At 38.2% G+C, this 24,973-nt stretch overlaps 1 long non-coding RNA gene across 2 annotated transcripts in view; it reads right to left on the reverse strand.

Moving 5' to 3' along the window:
• Positions 1–24,973, reverse strand: part of LOC110358674 (uncharacterized) — a 115,000-nt gene that overhangs the window by 10,271 nt on the left and 79,756 nt on the right. For both annotated transcript variants that reach the window (XR_002413320.2, XR_002413319.2), the window contains exon 4: positions 11,412–11,501. This is a non-coding gene — a long non-coding RNA (uncharacterized LOC110358674). The remainder of the gene's footprint in view (positions 1–11,411; positions 11,502–24,973) is intronic.

Consider the following 24,973-nt stretch of genomic DNA (forward strand, 5'->3'; position numbering starts at 1 on the left):
TTCCTGTTTTGAGTTTCTAACTTAGAAAATTAGCATTCTTGCACAGCAACAGATACAATTTTTTATTTTTTTCCAGAAAACAAATAGCAAAAATTAGCAGCATAGTAACCATATTGCATCTTGTATATAATCACCAGCACAGAACTTTTGTAGTATATCTTGGTAAATAGCTGGTAAGTAGTAGGCTATTGTCTTTTAGTTGATGTTACATAATTTTCCCAGCATGCTTCGCAGGTATTTTTCTTACTGCAGAAGAAGAATTCTGGAGCAGTTAATTTGGAAATAGTATAGTTGTGTGGCAGATTGCTTCCCTGTAGCTAAAGAGCCTGGCGTCTTTGTAGGTTCGTTAGAATGGATGCAGTTTGATGCTGAAATACCTAATCCACTTTTGGACTTGAATAGTGTATTTGCATAGGAGTACCTTGGACTGTACGGACCTGTTGACTGCTGGGTAGAGTTGAAGGATGCCTAGTGCACATACTGTCATGCACTGTTGAGTTAAGTGTTCAGGAAAGTATGTTGCACAATTCTGAAAATTTCTTACTAAGATCTAATATGTGATATTCCTTAGCACAAGATGAACTGTAATATCTAAAAGTTCCTAACTTGGCTGTATATGATTGGACAACATTGAGATTTCTGCTCCAAAGCATGCATGGGCTAAGAATTCCTTATGAAAGGCTTTTATAATATATAGCAAATATTTGAAAAATATTCAGAATCCAACACCTGACATGAGAGTTTGAGTCCAGAGTTTGAAAATCTGGCAAATTTAAGTGTAACTCAAAATTGAATATTAAAATGCTAAAGTGTTAGACAACAATAAGTCTAGACATTTTCTAAAATGAGTGTCTTTTGTGCAAAGGAGCATGTGTAAATATGATAATATAAAATTACTCCTTTTTTGTTAGCCTACTCTTTATCTGCTTTCAAACAAATTAAAAAGCACAATACAGCTTCCATGATCCTAGATTATTTCCTCTTTAAAGATCTGTACATTAGTTTTCATAAGGCCTCTTCCGAAGGTAAACGGATGTTTACTTCTGTTTTTTTGTGGAATGTATGTGACTAAACATCGTCAAGGATGTATAAACTTGTATTAGTAACTCCAACAAGGTATTAAAGGAAATACAATGCAGATACCTCTCAGTGTTTCAGATAGAATAGATACATATTCTCCCTCAGAAAAACAATCTTCTGTTTTAATAACCTCGCTATTGTGACTTTCTCAAAGGATGTGTAAACCGAAGACTAGGGAAGAAGTTTGGTACGGTTGTCTTTCATGATATTACTAATATTTTATAATATATGGCAGTGATGCATAACCTTTCATGTATGTTTATGAAGTAATGACATAATTGTTCATACTTGCATGATAATTAAATGTGTTGATGTTTACAATTAGATGTAATAACATAAAGATGGTCTGAACATTTGCCAATGTATCCTCTATCTGGATCTTTTAAAAATTATATACAGTAGCAACTAATTAGGTGACTAATCTTTATGGCAATTTACAAATGGTCTGTACAATATACACACAAGAAGACACACATACACACATTTTTGTTCTCACCTATCTAAGCATAATTAGGTGGATAAAGTATATTTTTAGTGTGTCTTGCTTCAGCCTAAGGCATATTATCCTTAAAGAACACCTGGCTGGATTTAAATTAAAATACAATATATGCAAATGTGAAGTATTTTATAATAAAGTTTACATTACCTGACATTATGAAAATAAATTTTTCTTAGTGTTTTGATTAGTATGTATATTTTAGACTTGTAGCATGAATCAGTCACCTCCTGTAGAGGAGTGACCAAAAGGGTCTTTTATATGTCTGACATAGAATTTGCATAAGAATAGATTTTTTGGTGTGTTTTGATAAAGGTGTTTCTTGTTTGCTAAAACTGAAAACCTTGAATGATTTTTTTCTTGCAGTGACATTAGAAAGGACAAAAGGCTACAAGTATTGTCACTTCAGAAAAATGCCAAACACGATCTTTAACCATTGCAGTTAACCACAATTTCCTTACAGAAAAAAAGGATAAATTGTGAGCTATTTAAATATCCACAAATGAATACTGATACATTTTTCTTTTCAAATATTCTTTGGGAAAGCTTGGTTTAAGTTTTAAGTTTTCAAGAACCAGGGATTAACGTGACCACTGTACATTTCTGAAGAAACAAACAGTTTATTAAAACTGATCCTTAGGAAACTTAAACACAGCAGGATCTTAATAACCTTTGTTCATTGCAGCTTTACAGAACCTAGAAAAGGGGACAGTGCCTAAGTACTGCTTAACACATTTGATATGTTACAGTTGTAAAACTGTAACCACAAGCAGCTAATCTAATTTAAAAAAAAAGCAGAAGTGATTATTAAGCTTCAAGGGAGCTGTGAACAAGTGTTAGTGATTGAAGAATATGTGGGACTTCCATTCAAACAGTCAAATTAAGTGATCAGCCCCTATTTAGGAGCCTTTTCAATATATTTTATACCCCAGGGAATCTAGATCTAACCAAGAGCCATGGCCTGTGGTTGTTCTGCCTACATTTGCAACAGCTTGAGGTATGCCATCTCACATGGCTTAGGGAAATTGCTGCCAGCATAAACCAAATAATTCCCTCCCTCTGGTCCCCAAGAATAGCTGGAAAGTGCAATCTCTCATTATCAAACCTTCTGCTTTATTCTGTCCTGCTGTAGCTCAGTGTCACTGGCCTTGTTCACAGTCATCTCATCTTTGTCACAGATACATTTTTTTAATGTGACAGAACTCCATTTAGTAATCATGAGCTTGACAGATATGTATCCGTAAAAGAAAATATACAGAGGGCAAATTTGGAAAGTTTTTATCAATTTAATGGAAAACATACACATTTTTGCCCATGTAGGTCGACACATTTCTGTTGAACATGTAAAACCCTGATTATGATATAACCCTATATATTCTTCATTTAAATAATAAAGATGGTATCCTGCTTGATGATTCTTTGTATTCAATTTTGTTTTTCTCCATTCTAATAATTCCTTCAAACATATTATTTTCAATAGTTTCAAATTTAAACTGTAAAATTAAACCTTGAAGTTTAGATTTGTCAGGAGCATTGCTCTCTAGATTTCTTATATGTAGATAAGTGTATCAGCATAAACAGATTTCACTATGGATAAATAAATGAGTGCTTATTTGCTACTGTCATAAACCAGCTCAAAGGTACAATCTTACCATTCATACACTCAATCTGTTGCATATTTTTTCCAGCCAAGAACTTCCAGATGTAACTAATTTACTGTACTGAAATTTACTTCACCTGACTCTAAGTAGCAACAAGGATGCCCTGGTGCACTAGTCTCACGACATCTGAGCAATAAGAAAACATTAGCCTTCAAGTTTTGTTTCCTGTCATATAATCCTATAATTAATTGATCTGTAGATGAGAATCTGGTTTATTCCTCTGGATTCACTGAAAAATGAATTATTAATAGGAGGTATCTTGCGGACTACATGCAAAATATTGTGGAATGAGGGGAATGAATGGTTTTCATGGAGCTTCATAAGGCTGGTATGAAGTAGAAAGGATGGACTGCTGAACTGAAAGCATGAAACTACTCTACAGAAAATCTAAGAAACTTCTGAGGGATGTTGTATATTTATAAATGCTAAGTAATCTGCCCATTTTTTGGCTGTCGCTACTGAATAATGATATTCAGTGCTGAAGTTTCACTGTTGCTCAAACTGACAGGGCAAGCCTACAAACAGCTGGAAGCCTCATCTTTTGTTGACAGCGAAAGCTCTCAAGCAGATCTTGTTCTGTTCTGGTCTGTAGGAATATACTATATTAGTGTAATCAGTAGAAACAGGATCTTGCCTTCTGAGTAGTAGGGGAAAAGGCAGAGAACATGCTCCAACATCTTAAAACAGACTCAATAGAAAGGATAGAACCAAAGTGTTCTTATGGGAAAATCTGGGAAGAACATTGTGTTTGACATTTTATAGCAAATCAGAGGCAGAATCAAGACTGAAGTAAAAGTCTTCTGAGAGCATTTCTGTATCCAAATACTAACAATCCTACATAAGGCAAGTGCTCTTCTCTTTGAAGTGTGATACAACACATATTTGTCAGAAGATATACAGAGGAGAAACAGCAAAAGCTTTACAGATACAGTGTTATCAAATCCCTTGAACATGGTGCTCTTTCCCAACCAGATTCTGGAACCTGATTTTATTTGTCCTGTCATGGCTAGGTTCCATCTCCAGTTCTTCTCAACAAGAGAAGAAAACCTTCTCTCCCTCTCTGATTTCCAATATACTCCAGTTTATTTTCTTCTAAAGAATAAAAATCAGCACTGCATCTGGAAAGAGTTTAAGATGTGGAGGGAAAAAAGACCAGACCAGACTGTCCCCCACAATCTAATAATTGCACATTAATTCACTAATACTATCTATATCTGTTCTTTCTACAAGCCAATGGCCACCTTGCCTTACACCCCTTAGTTTTTTTAATAATATTAAATTTGCTGGATAATGGTTTTATGTCCTCCAAGTTAATTTACTGGACATACTCCACTCTTCACTCATTTTACTGCAGGAAGAGATTAAGGCATGGCAATAGCTATATGAATGTTGCATGTTTATGTTAGGATTTCTTGAGAATACCAGCTATATTATTTCTTGGGATTTCAGTGATCCATCACTATCAAAATCCCATGTTCTCACTTTTTTCTTTTTTTTATTTTTTTTTTTTAATTGTTGCCCAGGTTTTGACTAGGATAGAGTTAATTTTCTTCCCAGTAGTTGGTATAATGCTGTTTTCGATTTGTGATGGACAGAGTGTTGATAACACAAGTTGCTTTTTGTTATTGCTGAGCAGTTCTTACATTAAGTCAAGGACTTTTCAGCTTCTCACGCCACACCACCAGCAAGGAGGCTGGGGGTACACAAGAAGCTGGGAGGGGACACAGCCAGGACAGCTGCCCCCAACTGACCAAACTGATCGAATATATCGAATATATCCTTGGGTGAAGACACATATAATTCTGAAATGAAGTCTAAATTGTTCATGTCTTTTGTTCTAAAGTTTTTGCCCTGCCAAGAGGAAACTGCTTTCCATCCTGCAGAGAGGTCATAGTACTCTCTGTCCCATTATGTATTTGCACAGCTCAGTAGATGATCTGTACAGAATGCCAGACCACAAATCTGTCACTATGACACTTGCAATTTCATTCTGTGATGCAATGTTTAGCAATGACACCTGCCGCATTTCTGAGATGGCTACATTTCTCTCAGAGGAGTTTAGGGTCTATCATGAGCTAAATTTTTCAACATGGGCATGTGGTTTACAGACATCAAGCCTGTAGACAACAGATTACATGGACACTTGCAAATTCAGCTTTTATATCAAGTTTTTCAACTTGTAGATATATTTAATTTTATGGTTTTTAACATTTTTTGGATTTACAGTTTTTGCATGTCTTTCAACACAGGTATTTCAAAGGAGAGGCTTAAGCTTTTAACAGTGCCTGCTTGCATTGACATTGCTTTGGATTTAAAGTATATTGACATTTAATTTAAATCTATGATTTTGTTAAAATGGCTTGTTTCCATTAATGATGATGAAATAATTTTAAACCTAAAAAAAAATTCCCCTTGCATTTGTTTACTTCAGTTTTTATTGTGCACCATATTTAAGGAGGAAGTGAGGTCAGTATTAAAAAAAAAATGGAACAAACCCCAAACCTCTTTATTTTTTTCCTTTTAATTTTATCATGAAAGTGTTTATCACAAGCACCTCATCAGCTTTTAAGAACTCTTGAGTATTTCCTTTTGGAGTAGCATGGAAGGCAAATAGTGTTTCGAAGCAAATAAAGGAAACTGTTCTTCAGTGTTTCAAGTGATTAGAATGGCATAAGCTAGGCTTTAGCTACAGAGGCTTGCCTGTTATTATCCGAAGGTGAGACACAAAATAAAAGAAAACAGCAATAGAAAACTCATCAAGAAGGAATTCTGATGGGAAGGTCAGTCAGCTTTGTGGGGGAGGTAGGAAAGAAAAAGACTGGTCCAAAAATTCAGAGAGGGATTTTTCAGAGGTTAAAATTAGCAGAAAGTTATGAGACTCTTAAAGCCATTGGAACAAAGGGTCATTTGTCACATGAGAAGAACAGGTGGCAGTACAAGGAGGTGCTTCACCCATTGGGAATAAATAGTGTTGCTAAGCAGGATGGTCATTCATTCAATACCTAGGAATGGAGAATTTCTTTTTCCAATCACTTATTGCAGCTATTTTAACTAGATTTTGGGGTAGGGAACATGAGTTTGAGTGTTCTTGTTTGTCTCACTGGGCTTGTAATTTCCTCAAATGGACATCTGAATAGATGGCAAGTTTTCTTTCTTTTACGCTGTACCAGTCTTGTCACAGGTACTCAGTAAGTGATGGTTACTGATTTCAGTAACTGTTATAACATATATTTTATCTTATACAGTTTTATTACTTTTTTTAAAAAAGTCAAGTAAGATAAGCCTATTCTAGTTGGTTTCTGGTTTCTATTTGCTGTTTATGCAGCCAGTCAATAATGATGCTGTCCTAGGCAAATGACAAACAGCTATTTTAGGCTGTTTTTATAAAAATGCCATTTTCATTTTTCATAGTGAGCTGAACAGAGAAACTCTACAGGAATTGGTCTGAAACTGGCATTTTTTTACAAACCCATTCTATACTCGGGGGAAAGTATTATCCCAACAACTAAACTGGTACCAGATCATTTCATTAAAGACATGTTTAAAAAGATCACACCTGTGTTCTGTCTTTCTCTTTTGCTTTCACATATGTTATGTGGGCTAAATTTATGTAGAACTACACATGTGCGTTCCTGAATCTTTGCTAAACTATCTTTTTCCTAAGCAAGTGACTTTTTTTAACCTTTATTCCTTCTGTTTCATAGCACTGATTCTTTTCCATTACTATTTTTCTCTTGCATACTTGAATGACAGAAAGCTGCACCCACTATCACATGACCTAAATATTCACTTAGAGTGGAATATTTTCAAAGTGGTGACCTTCCAAAGCAGGCCACAAATTTGATAGTAAAAGCCATTCTATTGATGCTTCTCCTTTCCTTTGTTCCCTTCTCCTAAGGAAAGTAGATCAGAAATATAGCAATTATTCTGCCTGGAAATGGAAAGGGATTTCTGAGCAACCTTGCACAATTGAGATAGCACATCTAAAAACTGTTTCTGACTCACTGAGCTGGCATATACTGCTAAATCAGCATTGGCAGGGCTCCAGACAGCCTGTCACCAACAGTGGATATTGCACTAAGTACCAGTTCTGGGTATTGTATCCAAATTGGTTTTATTGAGTTGTTTAGTTCAGTGCTGCAAGGTCTGGCTTAAGATACTAAAGCCTTGGACTAAAAATAAAGAGACCACAGTAGAAGTAAAAGTATGTCAGCTGAGCTATGGTAACTGAGTGTGCTATTAATAAAAAGACTGTGCTTAAATTATTTTCAATGTCCATATTTTCTTGCACAGATTTCTAAATCTTTTACAAGGATATCAATTAGTTTCTCAGTTATCTTTATGAAATAGTTCAGCAAATAAAAACATAGACCAAAACTTACAAAGAGTGGTTCTAAAGTGCAATACCCATGATGTTCCCAGCAATCTTTTATTTTTCTTTTATTTTTTCTTCTTTTTCTTTTTCTCTCTCTCTTTTTTTTTTCCCCAGAAATGTTTTGTTACTTTTTCTCATTTCTCATTTCAGCTTAAGACATCCACAGAGACAGCAATCACAGTTCAACTAATCATGCAAAATTACTAATATGCGATAATTCAGTTGAATTTGGGCTGTATCAGGCACATAGTAAGGATCTTCAAATATATGTGATGGAAAATAGTAGAAAGGTCTCCAGTGAGGTTCATATGTTAAATGTTGTGGACTTTAGAGAAAGAAAACATAATAGAGGCAAAAGATCAGGAAATGACACATTAGAATAATGGAGCCTGAGATCATACATCCTGAATGCCAGAAACCCTGTACAGCTCTAAAAAGATTGTGAGGTCTTCATTGCTCTTACTGTCTGTGTTAACTGGATTAAAGGTAATCTCTGTCATAGAATCATAGAATGCTTTGGGTTGGAAGGGACCTTAAAGCTCTGGTTCCAAAAATCCTGCCATGGGCAGGGACACTTTCCACTAGACCAGGTTGCTCAAAGCCCCATCTAACCTGGTCTTGAACACTTCCAGGGATGAAGCATCCAAAACTTCCCTGGGCAAACTGTTATAACACCTCACCATCCTCATGGGTGAAGAATTTCTTCCTTATATCTAATCTAAATCTACCCTCTTTCAGTTTAAAGCCATTACCTCTTGTCATTTGTCTACATGGCTTTGTAAAAAGTCTCCAGCTTTCTTGTAGGCCCCTTTAGGTACTAGAAGGCTACTATAAGGTCTCCCTCGAGCCTTCTCTTCCCCAGGATGAAAAACCTGGACTCCCTTAGCTGATCTTCATAGGAGAGGTGCCCCAGCCCTCTGATCATCTTCATGGCCTCCTGTGGACTTATTCCAACAGGTCCATGTCCCTTTTGTGGAAAATAAGAATGGACCACGAGAAATCATGCAATATACCCTCCCTTGCAAAACAGAATGAACTGTATCTCAATTATTCCTGATATATCTTATGAAATCTGGTCCCAAAAGGCTTTAGAATTGGATTTAAAGATGGTCCAACCCATTCCAAACAATTTGTTTGGTTGACATCTAAAAACCTTTTAATTGTAAATCCCCACATTATCAGTTCTCAAGTTGGAGCAGAGACAACGTCAGCTTCTAATAATGGGCTGGGAAATGCTAGAGTGCTTGATATCCCTGTCTGCAGGTTCAGTGCATGCTTCAAAATGGAATAAATCTGTCATAGAAGAACTAAATTCACCTGTCTTGAGACCATGGTGAAATTAATGTATTCATTTACAAAATAAAAATAAACAACTACTATAATACGAGTGTTAAGACAATAGTACAGAAATGGAAAGCTGACTATAACTCTACCTAATACTTAATGAGTTCCAAAAGTTTTTCTCACCCTATTGGTATCTTGCTGTCAAGCTAAGACATACTTTACGGTTTCTGGCTGATGTACAACCCTACAGCTTCAAGTTGTACTAATGGAAAGGAATCTGACAGCGTGGAGTCATACTTATTTTTATAGAAGGCTATCTTTGAGAGCTATTCATATTCAAAATCCCCCTCCCTCCCACTCTTTCTGTTTTTGTTAATATTAATTCAGTGGTGAAAAGTTTCCTTTCATCACTCCATTGCCTTATCTTCCCAGCTTTGAAAATGCCAAGGTCTTCTAGGCATGTTTAGATGCCTTTATAACCTGCTGAAATACTCTGTGCTGGTCAGAGGTGAATCATTGACAAACCAAAAAGGAAAATTCTCTTTCCTACATGCTAAAGCAATGCTTAGTCATTGGTATCATATTTATCAAGATAAATTGTATGTTACATTTCATGTAAATGTGTAAATTGACAATCAAACATATTCAAATAGGATTATGCTTGCTTTTGCTTAAGATTTTGTCTCTTCATTGTTTTTTGATTAAGACTGGATAATACAAACTGATTTCAGGGAAACACTGAGCTTAGGGTGCACAAAGCCACCCAACCTGTCTTTAAAGTTCATGTATCTAGTGGTAATTCTGCAATATGCTGAATCTGTCTATGCCTGTATGTTATTATGTATTCTATTTACATGGTCACTTATATAGTTTAAAACTTGTTTCCTGCAATTTTAGACTATTCTTTCTCATCATATCCAGCACAAGGCAGGTTAATAGCATATTCCCTTCCTCACTGCCTTCTCTCAGCTTTTTTTAGCTACTTTCTTCCAACCTGTAATAATATGTCATGTTTTCCAGATCTTTGTCTGTTTTAGTTCCTTTTTCTGGACTCTGTCCAGATGTGCACAACTTTCTGTAAGTAGTATTTTCCAAGACTGGATGAAGTTGTCCAGCTGACATCAAGTGGACCAAAAGAAAATTCAACATGCTTTGAACAACAAGGTGTGAGACTTGTTGTTTCAGATTGTGTGCTGCAGAACTCCCCCCTCACCTGTTACTGCCCATGCTGTGCCTGTATAGCTAAACTTTGACACTTGTCCCTACTGAGCTGCAGTCTCTTTTCAGCATCACCTTTCCAGTTTATTAAGAACTTTTTAATGCAGTTTAATGCAGTTTCCAATATACTTGCAATTTCTCCTAAGTTGTGTCATCTGCAAATGTCATGTTTGTTTTCTATTCCATGATATAAATCAATAATAAGAACACTGAACCAAATACAGAAGAGATCATTGTGAAACATGTACTGCAGTATCATTCTAGTTAGATAATGTGGAAGGGTTTTGAGTTCACTTGTTGTAACTCTGTCACTGTACCTTAATTTTCTTTTTATGGTGGACAGTGCTAAGAGCCTGATGAGGTCGAGATAAATTACCTCTCTTATTATATTTACATACGAAAATGTTTACATTTGTTTTTTCAGCATTACTATGGATATATTCAGTCAATATATTTTAACATACGAATGTTACAGAATGTAAATGAATGCAATTATTTCAAATGAATGAGCTTTATTTTAGTAGAAAAATGCAGTTAAAGTAATATATAGTTGTTGATACTAGAAATGTACTCTTTTCGGCTTGTTCATGCAGCTTTTCCTGCAAAAAAAAGGCTTCCCTGAAAAGGTGAGTGTATGAAAATCTGTAATGAAATCAACATCAGTATCTTAACAGTTCATAGGTAACCAAGGGAGTAGATCTCCAGGTTTCTAAAAGAAAAATGACAGGTTTTTAAGTAGACTTCCCAGCTGTAGACAGCTGGTTTTCTCTATGGCATCACTATTTTCTACACTTTCAGCTTATGAAGATGTGCATGCTGAAATCCTTAGAATTAGTGGCTTTTCCTAGGACTGACTGACTTAAAAGAATTTGGTTAGCAGGGCAGCAGCCTTTCAATACCTGTTGTAAGGAACCAGGTTTGGTTGTCACTTTGACAAAAGTGGTTTCTACCCTTAATGGTTGTGTAATATATTGTGTAGTGAGACACATTGTAAGAGCTTTGCTAACCAATCATATGGTTAAATAATAATCAAAATTGAAATATTTGAATTGTTTTAAACAGGTAACTAGAGGACACCTTCCTGTGTCCATGAAAGAACACTAATGATGATCATATCTAATATAACATACTAAATACCTTTGCAAAGCACTCTGCCTTGGATTAGCTTTATTCGGAACACAGACTGTGATTTTCCTTTGGAAATCTTTGTAATTCCTGTGACCTATACAGTTGAAAAAAACCACCAACCCACAGCTATACTTTTCCAAAAGCAGAACAAAGAGAAGAAATAACATACCTTTCAGAAGGGACTTGGTATTATCTGAAACCCTATAATCCAAATCTCATTCTGTTTCTTCAGTTGGTTGAGTGATTTCAGTAGGCGTGCCTGCAATCCAATCAATTTTTAAAACAGCTGTAAAAATAGATTTCATTCACTGAAGGACATCCTACTCATGGATTAATATCAACATTAGTAAACCTAAAAGGGAGTGTGATGAATTTCAAATATCCCAATAGTACCATACAACTTACCACAAGACTGTGATTTGTCAGTGATTTTTGGGATAACTGCTCCTTTGGAACCCACCACTATCACTGAGGATAAATATATTTGAAAAATCTTGCTTTATCTAACAGCAGAGAGAGGTTTCTCTGCCAAGGAGATCTTGTGAAACACTATAATAACTGATTAACACTCATCTGGAAGTTTTAAAATGGTGTTTACATAAATAAAATATAATAATTTTAGACATACAGAATATGTTATAGCTGAGATTAGCTACGGTAGCCTTGCTAATACTTTGGTCTTATGTGTGCTTTCTTGAGAACAAAGGATGTTTTTGTTAGAACTAGTTCTCAGAATATGAGATACATCTCTGAATGGTGACAGCAATTGTTCATGGTGCCTTACTAAAAATACTGTTTCTGGTGACAATAAATTACTTCTCTATTTAAGACATGGTAAATATGGAAGGGTTGAGAGTGGTGGAAGCCCAATATGAAGGACCTTAAGAGAAATATTAGAGTATTTTGCAATGCATTTCCTCCTTTTTTCAATAAGAAGATATTTTTATTACTTTGTGTGTTACAATGAACACACAAAAGGAACACCTAAACAGGAAGAAAAGCAAAACAAAAGCAAAAACAAAAAAAACAAGCAGGAAAAACCAGCAATTTTCTTGCTCTCATGATTCCAAAGGCAGAGGGATCAGAAATGGAAAGGAAGAAATATACTGATGCAAAAATCAAGCTTGTCCTTAGCTATACTTGAGAAGAATATTCTGAGCTTTACTTAATAAAACACAGTCATGTGTATATTGTGAACCAGAAATTCCCTGCACTTTCAGTCCAGTTCCTCTCTATAAATTGGCAGATACTTCAAGGGAAGCCACAAACCACAAAGTGCTCCACAGTACACACACCTGAAACAATCTACCTAGAGGAAAAGTATTTTTTCTTGACTTTCTCTGTGCCGATTTATGTTCATTAGCATGAAAATTTATACGACTTCCAAATCTGAAATCTATTAGGCATTAGCAGCATCCCACGGCAATGTGTTCCCTAGGTGGAATATCTATGATGTAGTCATTCAGCTTGTTCTGTGTATTTTACTCTTTCCTTCTTCACCTTATGAAACTGCTGATCTTTCACATTACTCAATATGCCAAGCCATTTATATTCCTCCAGTAATGTTTTTTGAAATGCTTTTCTATTATTGATGTAACCTTTTTTGAGATAAGATGACCAGGACTAAAATCAATTTAACGGGAGAGCATATTACTAATTTATATACATTCAATGTTATTTATTCTTCTTTATTTACAATGAACTATTTATTTTCATAGTTGATTTACATAAAATGAAACCCACCTCAAACGTGTACTACCATTTTAATGGAACTATTACAGAAATTAATTCGATCCAGGATTTCTAAATGCTTCTTTTTTTCCCAAGTCATCTCATTTTAACACCCTACGCCAAATACTTGCTTCATTCATGCTAGCAGATGTCTAACACCATTTTAATGTAAAATCTGTGTTTTCTATTGATTTAATGGGATGATATTAAAATAGTTCCCTGTGCCAGTTATTGAATGTGTAATATCTGTGGAAATCTAGAAGCTTGTAGATTTTATCTCAGCAGCAGCAGATGTAAACTTATTTGTTAGAATAATAGGGAGTTGTGATACTCTTTAGCTTACCTCATTAAATGTTATATTCATTCAGATGGGGTCTGTGTCTTGTCTTAAACTGTATACAAAATTGTTTTCTAAAATCCTTCCAGACATCTCATAAAAGTAATTGAAATGGGGAATTCCGAGTCCTTTCTAATACCTGGTATGTGTTACATATGAAAGTCCCCTTCAGGAATAGCTTTACTCTTGGTTGAGGATTCTCTTCCACAATAGTCTCTTGCATTCTTTTTTCAACATACGGTTTTACTATCCACAAAATCACTAAGAATTTAATCTGAAAAGTTCATTTACTATCATTCTGCTACCAAAGATGACAAATGAGAATCCTGCCTATTGATATCAAAGTTCCAAACTGGTACAAAAATAAACAACAGCAGATTGAAATTTCAACAGTACGGAAACATGGAAACCACATGAACATGAACAGTAGATTTGATATAATTGTTGTAGAATTATCAGTGATGGCAAGGCATAGTTTGGACACCTCTGTCCTAAGTCTTCAGTAGGCCTGGAATGTCTATGCCCTGCCAGCTGGAACTCCACTGGAACTAACGTGCCTCTGGTTCCCAACTCAGTTATAGTATGTAATGGCCAGCAAAACTTTCACTTTGCAGGCAAATTACCTGGGACGATAGTGTTCTCTCCTGCTTCCTTAGACTCAATATGCACTAAGAGTTTATCTCTACACAGGTAAATGTGAGAAAACGTCTGCTCTTATTTGTGACAGTGGGTAACAGTTTTAGGAATCATTTACTGTAGCTGATGTTGTTCTAATCATAGGCATTACCAGAATTTTGGGGTTGTCCTATGCAGGGACTGGAGTTGGACTTGGGTTGTAGCTGGGCTTACACCAGTGGGGCAGCGCTCTAGAACTGATAAAGACCGGGAGTCCTCCCATACCCCCAGGGTGAAATTGGTGTGCTCAGCTCGCTCTCTGAAATGCCTGTACACCAATGTGTGCAACATGGGGAAAAAGCAGGAGGAGTTAGAAACCTGTGTTTGGTCAGGTGATTATGACCTGGTGGCAATTACAGAGACATGGTGGGACAGCTCACATGACTGGAATGCGGTCATGGATGGCTATGTCCTTTTCAGGAAAGACAGGCCAGCCAGGCATAGTGGTGGAGTAGCTCTTTACGTGAGAGAGCAATTACAATGTATTGAGTACTGTCCAGGGGTGGATGAGGAAGGAGTTGAGAGTCTGTGGGTGAGAATTAAGGGGCAGGCTGGCAGGAGTGATACTGTTGTGGGTGTCTATTACAGGTCACCAGAGCAGGATGAGGAAGTTGATGAGGCCTTCTACAGGCAGCTGAGAGCAGCCTCACAATCACAGGACCTGGTTGTCATGGGGGATTTTAACTTTCCTGATGCTTGCTGGAAGGACTAAGCCAGCCAGCCATGGTTCAGGAGGTTCCTCCAGTGCATTGCCGATAACTTTCTGATGCAAATGGTGGAGAAGCTGACTAGGAGAGGAGCACTGCTGGATCTCTTCCTCACTAACATGGAGGACCTGGTTGAAGCAGTAGAGGTGGAGGGCTGCCTTGGTTGCAGCGACCATGAAATGATGGAGCTCAGGATCTTGTGTGGCAGGAACAGAATAGCAAGCAGAATTGCAACCCTGGACTTCAGCAGGGCAAACTTTGGACTTTTCAAACAATTGCTAGGGGAAGTCCCATGGTCAAGGCTGCTTGAAGGTAAAGGGGCCCAAGACAGTTGGTTAGTGTTCAGGGACTGCTTCTACCGGGCACAAGATCAGAGCATCCTGACACATACGATCCTAGACGCATAGTCAAGGAAGGGAGCTAGGAGACCTGTGTGGTTAAACAGGGAACTGCTGGGGAAGCTCAAGTGGAAGAGGAGAGTCTACAGATCATGGAAGGAGGGGCTGGCCACTGGGGAAGAATATAAGGCTGTTGTTAGAGGGTGTAGGGAGGCAACTAGGAAAGCTAAGGCATCCTTAGAATTAAACCTGTTGAGATGGGTAAAGTACGGCAGAAAGAACTTTTTCAAATACGAGGCAGATAAAACTAACACCAGAGGCAATGTAGGCCCACTGATGAATGAGGTGGGTACCCTGGTGACAGAAGATACAGAGAAGGCAGAGTTACTGAATGCCTTCTTTGTCTCTGTCTACTCTGATGGAGGATGTCCTGGGGAGCCCCGTACCGCTGAGGCCCCAGAGGAAGGCAGGACAATGGAGGAGTCTGCCTTGGTTGATGAGGACTGGGTTAGGGAGCAATTAGGCAATCTGGACATCCATAAATCCATGGGTCAGATGGGATGCATGCACGGCTGCTGAGGGAGCTGGTTGAAGTCATTGCTGGACCACTCTCCATCATGTTTTTCAAGTCTTGGGAAATGGGAGAGGTGCCTGAGGACTGGAGGAAAGCAAATGTGCCTCCAGTCTTCAAAAAGGGCAAGAAGGAGGATGCGGGTGACTATAGACCGGTCAGCCTCACCTCCATCCCTGGGAAAGTGATGGAACAACTTATCCTTGGTGCCATCTCAAGGCATATCAAGGATAAGAGGGTCATTAGGGGCAGTCAACATGGCTTCGCCAAGGGGAAGTTGTGCTTGATGAACCTCATAGCCTTTTATGAGGACATGGATAGATGATGGCAGAGCGGTGGATGTGGTCTACCTTGACTTCAGTAAAGCATTTGACATAGTCTCCCACAGCATCTTTACAGCTAAACTGAGGGAGTGTGGTCTGGACGATCGGGCAGTGACGTGGACTGTGAACTGACTGAAGGGAAGAAGCCAGAGAGTCGTGGTCAACGGGGCGGAGACTAGTTGGAGGCCTGTATCTAGTGGAGTGCCTCAATCGTCAGTACTGGGGCCAGTATTATTCAATATATTCATCAATGATTTGGATGAAGGAATAGAGTGCACTGTCAGCCAGTTTGCTGATGACACCAAGCTGGGAGGAGTGGCTGACACACCAGAAGGCTGTGCTGCCATCCAGAGAGACCTGGACAGGCTGGAGAGTTGGGCAGGGAAAAAAATCAATGAAATATAACAAGGGCAAGTGTAGAGTATTGCATCTGGGCAGGAACAACCCCAGGTTCCAGTATAAACTGGGGAATGACCAATTAGAGAGCAGCGTAGAGGAAAGGGACCTGGGGTTCCTGGTGGACAGCAGGATGACCATGAGCCAGCACTGTGCCCTTGTGGCCAAGAAGGCCAATGGCATCTTGGGGTGTATTAGAAAGGGGTTGGTTAGTAGGTCGAGGGAGGTTCTCCTCCCCTTCTACTCTGCCCTGGTGAGACCACATTTGGAATATTGTGTCCAGTTCTGTACCCCTCAGTTCAAGAAGGACAGGGAACTGCTGGAGAGAGTCCAGCGCAGGACAACAAAGATGATCAAGGGAGTGGAGCATCTTCCTTATGAGGAAAGTCTGAGGGAGCTGGGCCTCTTCAGTTTGGAGGAGACTGAGGGGTGACCTTATTAATGTTTACAATTATATAAAGGGTGAGTGTCACGAGGATGGAGCCAGGCTCTTCTCAGTGACAACCAACGGTAGGACAAGGGGTAATGGGTTCAAACTGGAACACAAGAGGTTCCACTTAAATATGAGAAGAAACTTCTTCTCAGTGAGGGTGAGAGAACACTGGAACAGGCTGCACAGGGAGGTTGTGGAGTCTCCTTCTCCAGAGACATTCAAAACCCACCTGGACACACTCCTGTGTAGCCTCATCTAGGTGTTCCTGCTCTGGCAGGGGGATTGGACTAGATGATCTTTCGAGGTTCCCTTGAATCTCTAATATTCTGTGATTCTGTGATTCTGTGATTCTGTGGACTTGATGATCATTGTGGGTCTGCTCCAGATCAGGGCATTCCATGATTCTGTGATATCTGTAATAACATATGTTACTACACAAACCCATACTGGAGGTCCAACAACTTCTTGTGTTGTTTTGAGGATGATGTGTTATGAGGATGTTTTGTCTGCTGAATCCTTTCTAATACAGCATACCTGCAGAATGTGTTATGTTATGCTCATCTGCACCTCCACAAGGGAGCAAAGAGATACAATGGCAGGGGGGCAGCTTTCTTTCAGGCCCATCACAGGTGCCATTGGCCCATTAAAGGCCCATCTCCAGGTGACCAGAGGGCACTGGGGCACAAAAGCATTCAAGAAATGCAAATTAAGGACTGAAAAGACAGGACAGCCTATCAGACCTGTTCCAGGAGAATCTGAGCCCCACTGTCCAGGTGTGAAAACCATTGAGATGAATCATTGCTAGAGCCTTTTTAGACTGATGGGGGTTGCTGCCTAGTGGTGTGGGACATTATGAGATGCAGGAGAAGAGCATTTCGGGATTGCACAGGAATTACTATGGAAGGTTTAGTGGAAGAACTAAAGGATGGAAAAGGGAGGAATTTAGGTGATTTGGGGTGAACAAGTGTGGGAAAAATAGAGAAATAAGGGGATAAAAAGGGCCTGTCACGTGTAAATAGTTTGTTGATGGGCATGCTTGTGTGGCCACACCTTGTGCCTGATCAGTGCAGTCTGTTCTGTCTTTTTATTAAATTCCTTCCCAACCCTTTCTTGGGTGAGGGTCTCTCTACTCTGTGTGCATGTGTGTGTATGGGGGTCTGAATTCACCAGCTGCAGTCAGACGGTGGGTTGGAGGGACCGTGTGTCTGTGGTGCCAGGGACTGGAGCATATGCAGACACGTGAGTGTGTAAGCACTAGCAAAGATCAAACCAGATGCGTTAGTGAGTGGATGAAGTGGCCAGGGAGCTGTGTGTTCATGTCTCTCTGTGTGTGTCTAAGGGTGAGACCATGGGAGGAGATGACTGCCGGAGGGACCCGGGGAGTCCCAGCCAGCTCTAGAGAAAGACCTGAAAGATCATGGGGTCTTGTGGGGGTCTCTAGAGGTGAGAGCTGCTGGTGTTTGTGTGTCTCATAGAGGGTTGGCTACTGGGGGCTTCACTGCTTTCAGGCATTTGGATCCAGCCATATTTTCCCTCTCAGAATGAACAAATCTTTTGGTGTGACGTGTCATCACTGGTGGAGACTCTTCTCCTAAAGTGTTCCACTGTGTTCCCTTCTGGCTTCACCGCCCCAGTCATAGACAATGAAAATTTCACTTAAAAAGTAATTTTATGTCTCTCCACTACAAAGCTGACAAAATAAAGTGTTCTGCATGAGTGTAATTTCAAATCTCAAGTTAGTGCTCTTACCTCACAAATGGAAGCCAGATGCAATTCTGCCAAAATTTAACATATAATAAATGAAAGGACTTTACAGACATAATATCAGCTATATCCTATATATAATCTGTAGTTTCCTCATAATTCAGTTAATGTATTTTTTCTTCACAACAGCTACTGCAAAGTTACAGTATCCTGAAGATCCAGTGAACTGTCAGTAGAGTGGCTGTTGTTTTGACAGACATTGAAGACCTCCATGTGTGAGGGTGATGATGGAAAAGCTAAGCCTGTAGCCAGTTACAGTATCGCCTTTATGTTCAAGGCTGTCTGCAAACAAATAGCTTTCCCTTTATGCACTTTGTACATTCAGTCATTCTTAGGGTGAGTGTAATTAGGGTGACTAAAAGGCTTGTTAAGAAGTCAGACTGTTTTGAATAACTTTAAAAATTATGTATTCATTTACAATATTTTTTGTGGGTTATTTTCAAAATGTTTGATACACATTTGTGTTGAGAGTCTTGGATTTCAATCAAGTTTGAAATGACAGATTTGCCCAGTAACAGCAGTGGTTCAAAGTATCAATGTCTTCCTGGCAACACTTATATCAGAGCATTAATGTCGTTTTAAGACTCTACCTGTGAGTATAGCATACAGTTTATATTTAGAAAGAAAATCCCTCTGGGATTCCATAAATCTGTAAAATGGTCAGACTTCCATGCTCTTATGGTCCACTGCACAGCAACATTTCTGTGTGTGACTCAGGAATAAAAGTGCTAGATCAGCTTCATATTAAAAAGCCAGAACATTTATTTGAAATGTGGGGTTTTTTCTTCATTATGAATGACGTTTTAATTTCGTGTACTGCTTATTGATCTATCCTCATTTATTTGTTGTTCTGCTGGTGACTTTAACATAATAATAAAGGAAAATCAACCTGCTTTCCTTTTAATTAAAATAAAATATTTCACTTTAGACATTCAGGCTGAGACAGCTTCTCTTTAAGATTTGTAGAAAGGTGAGCTTTTGTATAATTTCATGGTCAGGCATCAATGGCGGCAACCTTAATATCAATGTGTATCTTTTTATAAGTATCATAAGGTAGCAGCAGAAAAGAATTTATAATTCCAGTTGTGGAGAAAGTATTACCTATGTTGCTACATATCTTTACAGTGAAGAAGCAGCCCTACATGTTTTTTCATGGTCAAAGGTTCACACTACTGCACATCATTTAAAAATGAAATATTGTTGGCAAATGTTTAAATGGAACTTATACTGAGACCCGTTACTAACTGGATCGTACTCAAACATGACCTTCTTATGTTAGGCAGAAGAGTTACAGCAAAACTTTTTAACAAGCAATATGGATAAAGTGAGCACTCACATACTAGAATGTGTTTCTAGGTTTTATAGAAAATTACACTCTTATGGCTACAAGCTAAACCAGTATTAAAAAATAAACAGCTATGATCCTCTGGCTATTGATCTACTCAAGTTCTCTTGTGAATCTTGGGGACACATCCATACAGGCACATATATACATGCCCAGAGCTGAACAGTAGAATCTTTGAACATTTGGGTAGCTTTTATTATAATTATTATTCCTACACTGCAACACCAGCTTACTCACTGTGAAGGAATTCAGGTGTATGCATAGTAAGCATGTGTAAACAATCTGCTGGTGCCATCCAGAAAGTGCAGAACTTGCACTATTTTGGAAGAGCACAGCAGCAGTTTGTTCTCTTCCTGTCTTCTTGAGCAGATTCAGAGGCTAAAGAAAGCAAGAAAATAACTGCCCTGTACTTAGATAAAATCTGTTTTCCTTTCTGCAGTCTTCAAGTGTTAAATTAAACTATTTTCAAAGTAATTGTTTAATTCATTAATACATGCATGTATAGTTCCTTTATTTACCTTGCTTACGCCTGTTATTCCTGGTTTCAGTTAGGAAAAGCATATGTCCTGGTTTCAGTTGGGATAGAGTTTATTTTCTCCCTAATAGCTGGTGTTTTGGAATCTGGATGAGAAGAATGTCGATCAGACACTGATGTTTCAGTTGTTGCTAAATAGTGAGGACTCTTCAGCTTCTCACTGTGTGCCAGGTGCACTAGAAACTGGGAGGGGTCACAGCTGGGGCAGCTCACCCTGACTGGCCAAAGGGATATTCCATACTATATGGTGTCCCACTTAGTATATAAATCTGGGGGAAGAAGGAAGGGTGGGACATTTGGAGTGATGGTGTTTGTCTTCCCAAGTAACTGTTACACGTGATGGAGTCCTGCTGTCTGGAGATGGCTGAACACCTGCCAGTGGAAAGTGGTGAATGAATCCCTTGTTTTGCTTTGCTTGTGTGCATGGCTTTTGCTTTACTTATTGAACCGTCTTTATCTCAAACCATGAGTTTTTTCACTTTCACTCTCTGATTCTCTCTCTCCCCGGTCCCACAGCGGTGAGCAAGGGGAGCAGTGAGTGAGCGAGCAGCTGTGTGGTGCTTAGTTGCCAGCTGGGGTTAAAACACAACAACATTTTAAAAAACTGCATCATAAAAATGTATCATCCTGAATTTGGTAATCCTCACTTAAAAAAAAAATATTGTTTTTTGCACTTCGGTTTCACTGACTGATTGAACTTCTGCAGGTAAAATGCAAGCTGGGCTTTTTCAGTATGAGACAGTTCTCAATGAGCCTTTCATGTTTCAGCATCTCACTTAGAAAGTTTATATTGTATCTAACTGATAAATACAACGGATTTACAAAGCCCACAAATGAACAAACCAATATGAGTATAAATACTATCTACTGGATTTGTTAGAAATTTGCAGGGTCCTGGAGAATGACAGTCGGTCCCATAACAGGTAAAGAGGAATTTTTTTTTTTTAATTTTTTTTTTTAAATTGTGTTTCATGATACTAGTTGTAGTATCCATGTCTGAGTTTTGTTTTCAGCTTTTTATTATGATAGGTATACAAAAATGGACAGACCATTCATGAAAGTTCAGTTTAATTTTAGACAAAGAGGAAATTAACAAATTGCAAACACATAAATACTGCACAGATAAATTAAGCACCAGTCTTGGCAAAATGATATTCTCACTTTTATATAAGCAATTTCCTCTGTCTTAAAACATTCATAGCTATTGGATTCTAAATCATGAGAAGCAAAAAAATCATACACTTATAAAGTGTGCTTGAATATTTGTGCCAAAGCTTGCTTTAATTTAAATGTCTCAATTTATTTCTACATACATGGAACAAGCTGGAGCACAAACAGTATGAATGAGGATGTTCATTTTGCCTTACTTTAGTTCTGTGACTGTACACCAAGTTTATATGGAAAGAATCAAGACACTATGCGTGCTATGTCAATATTACCTTCTCTGATTTACATTTATGATGATGAAGAGAATCCATCTTTACTGCTACTACAGTGTCCTAGAAACATTATTGTATTATGGGCACTCAGAGGCTTGATCTTACATACTTACTCCCAAATAAATACACTTAAATGAAAGTAAAAACATTATGCATGAGAAGACTCTGATGTCAAAGTGCTTAGTGTTTTATTCTCATTAAAAGTACCAATTACCATCCATAGGCCTGCAAAATCTTAGTGACATGAAAGAAAGGCACATAAAAAAAAATCCCTGTATTCCACAGAGGTTGAAAGGTAAGCCTAAGCAAGGTGAACTAAAACATAGAAGTTATACTCTTTGGATGCTTTCTTCCTCCTAGCAGTGGTGAAACTGGGATCACATTGGGCTCCACCAGAGAAGGAGCAGCAAGAGCAGGCTGCTCTGCCAGGGTGGTGAGCCAGAGCTGAGGTCAGCAGCAAGGCAGCGGGGGCAATGGCCCGACTGACAATCAGCACAGTCCCACAGTCCCTGAACAAGGAGAGCAGAGCAGGTCCAGGAACATGTGGCCAACATGTCAACCAGCAGCCAAGTCCATAAGCAGTAAGGCAGGTACAAGACCAAGCCAGGAGGTCCAGATCAGTGGGTTAGGTCCAGACCAGTGAGGTACATGGCCAGGCACCTGCATAGCTGCAGCACAGCCCAGGCAGGGACCAAGGGTGATTGCCCAGCTTTATGCAGCTCCTGAGAGAAAGGGGACAAAAGGGGACAAACTGTGCTAAGGCTTCTTACAGCCCTTCCTCCAACAGCTCTCTGACTCAAGGCTGCCTGGCCGCACTGTCAGTGCTGGCCCTGAGCCCAGGCAGCCAAAACCCTGAGAAGGGATTCTGACACCAACATCCTCCGCTTAATCCTTTCTCATACCCCGACTGCACCTTGGAAGTAGGAAACCAAACATCTCTTATGATATGGGCACTACTAAGACAGTGACTTGTCACCCTCACAAGAGTGAGCATTCATGCTGTGTTGTTATTTCCCATAGTGACCCCACATATGTATCCAATAGAATCTGACACTTTATATGGGCTGTACATGTGTATCACATAATGCAAGAACATATTCTAAAGTCTTATCATCTGTCTGGAAACCTTTGGCTACTCAACAGGCTACCTCTAGATCAGAGGTTTGATTTCTTCTTGAGAGATAGCATGAATTGCACACAAAATCTATGTTCTGTTCTGTCAGTCTATTTCTTTCCTAATGCTCATATAAATAAAAAGTATTACAAATAATAATAAAATACAATGTGATTTATTTGTTTCTGGTTGTTGCCTTCCAGGGCTCAGAATTTTTCAAGAATCAACTAGAGGTGTGTTCTGTGCAACCTAAGAGCTTTTATTTTGAATGAAACATGCACATTGGTAGCATGTTATGATGAATTTGAATATAACCTACTCTGTAAAAACAACTCTGCCTCTAAAATTTGAGATGTCCTATCTCAATATTTTAATCATTACAAAGTTACTACAGCCTCTTTTCATTTCTGTATCAGATAATAAAACTCTGGAGTAATTATGATTTTATTATATGTGTTCTTAATTTAAGTAATTCTAGTCCTCTCTGCAGTCTATTAATCAGCTTCCAAACTCTACAAATCAGTATAACACTAAGTGCATTGTGGTCAAATTCAACTGAAAAAGGCAGATATAAGTATCACATAAATCCTTGCAGTTTGAAGTGACACCCATAGCTCAGGGCATTAGCACTGGATTAGAGTTACTACACAATATAATTGTTTATGCTGTTTTGCAGTGTAATACAGACAAGACTACACAATCAAAGCTTTCACAGACATAAACAGACATCACACACTGTAATTATATTTGTCTGCAAGATTATAATAATCATAGATGGCAGGTATTATAAGGCAGTTCTTTTTTTCCTTCTTAACCCATTCAGTATACTCATTTCACTCCAAAAGCAACTTCCAGTAAGGGGGTAAAAGCCTCTTTTTGATATATTCTTGTCATGGGAATTTTCTATAAAATAGATGCAAAAGCAAAATGCTAGTTTACTTGCTGCCTTTTCACTTAATATTATAATGTGTAATATTTCCTTTTGACTCAAATCTTCTCTTTCACTTTTTTTCTGAGAACTTCAGGAGCTTAAAGCACAAGACCATAAAACAGCTTCAGAAATGACATTCAGAAGTAAAGTTTTGTGTGTGACTTACAATTACCACAGTGTTGTACTGTGTAAATCAACACAGAAGGATTTTATCTTAAAGCTACTGAATGCACTTCTGTTTTCAGAATGTAGATAACCCTTTTTATGCTAAATGTAACAAAACCTTTCTTGCAGTGAGAGAGCACAGGTACAAACTGACATCAGGAAATGGATGAAACTGAGAGTCCTTACATAATAATTAAAAATATGAATATTCTCTATTTTTCCAGGGTTTTTCTGTAGAAAACCTTGACACCTTGGTGTTATGGAGACTCAATGCCATGACAGGCACAAGAAACTGGAGGATATGAGGAATTAGAACATTGGAATGTTGTAGAACTTGGCCTACATAAGGCATTAAAAAGCTAGGAGGTGATTAACAGGGGGCAGTTCATTTTACAAAAAGGGGTTATAAAAATGGTTTGAGAAGTGTTTAGTGTGTTACACAGAGGAGTAACAGGCTAGAAAGTGATAAAAATAAGAAGGATATTTTACCAAGCTATGGAGAGTGAAATGAGTGATGGAAGAAATGGAAGACCAGTCTCTTGGAACAACTAGTAAATTGAATTAAAAAAAAATCTAAAAAGCATGCTTTTACAAATTGATCCATCTAAAACTTGTTTTAGTCAATTGATTGAATAAGTCTTCATGTGAACTAATACAGGACAGGGGAAAGCATTATATGCTTCCTCAAAACATCGTCCGAAGATACATTTTTAATGGCTGTACTTCCATTACAATTTTTAGTACTAACATCATTAAGTATTTATTTAACCAATGCACCAGGTATCTTACTGTCATGTACTTTAAAAACAAATATAAAAATACAGTTCTCACCACAGACAACTTACATGAAATGTTAAGTTCAGGTAAGTAAGTAAGAACCAAATGAATGAATGGTCTGTAAAAGTTCAGTTGCAAAGTTTTTTGATA

Source organism: Columba livia, chromosome 5, assembly GCF_036013475.1.
Source record: "Columba livia isolate bColLiv1 breed racing homer chromosome 5, bColLiv1.pat.W.v2, whole genome shotgun sequence".
In the NCBI taxonomy this organism is placed as follows: Eukaryota; Metazoa; Chordata; class Aves; order Columbiformes; family Columbidae; genus Columba; species Columba livia.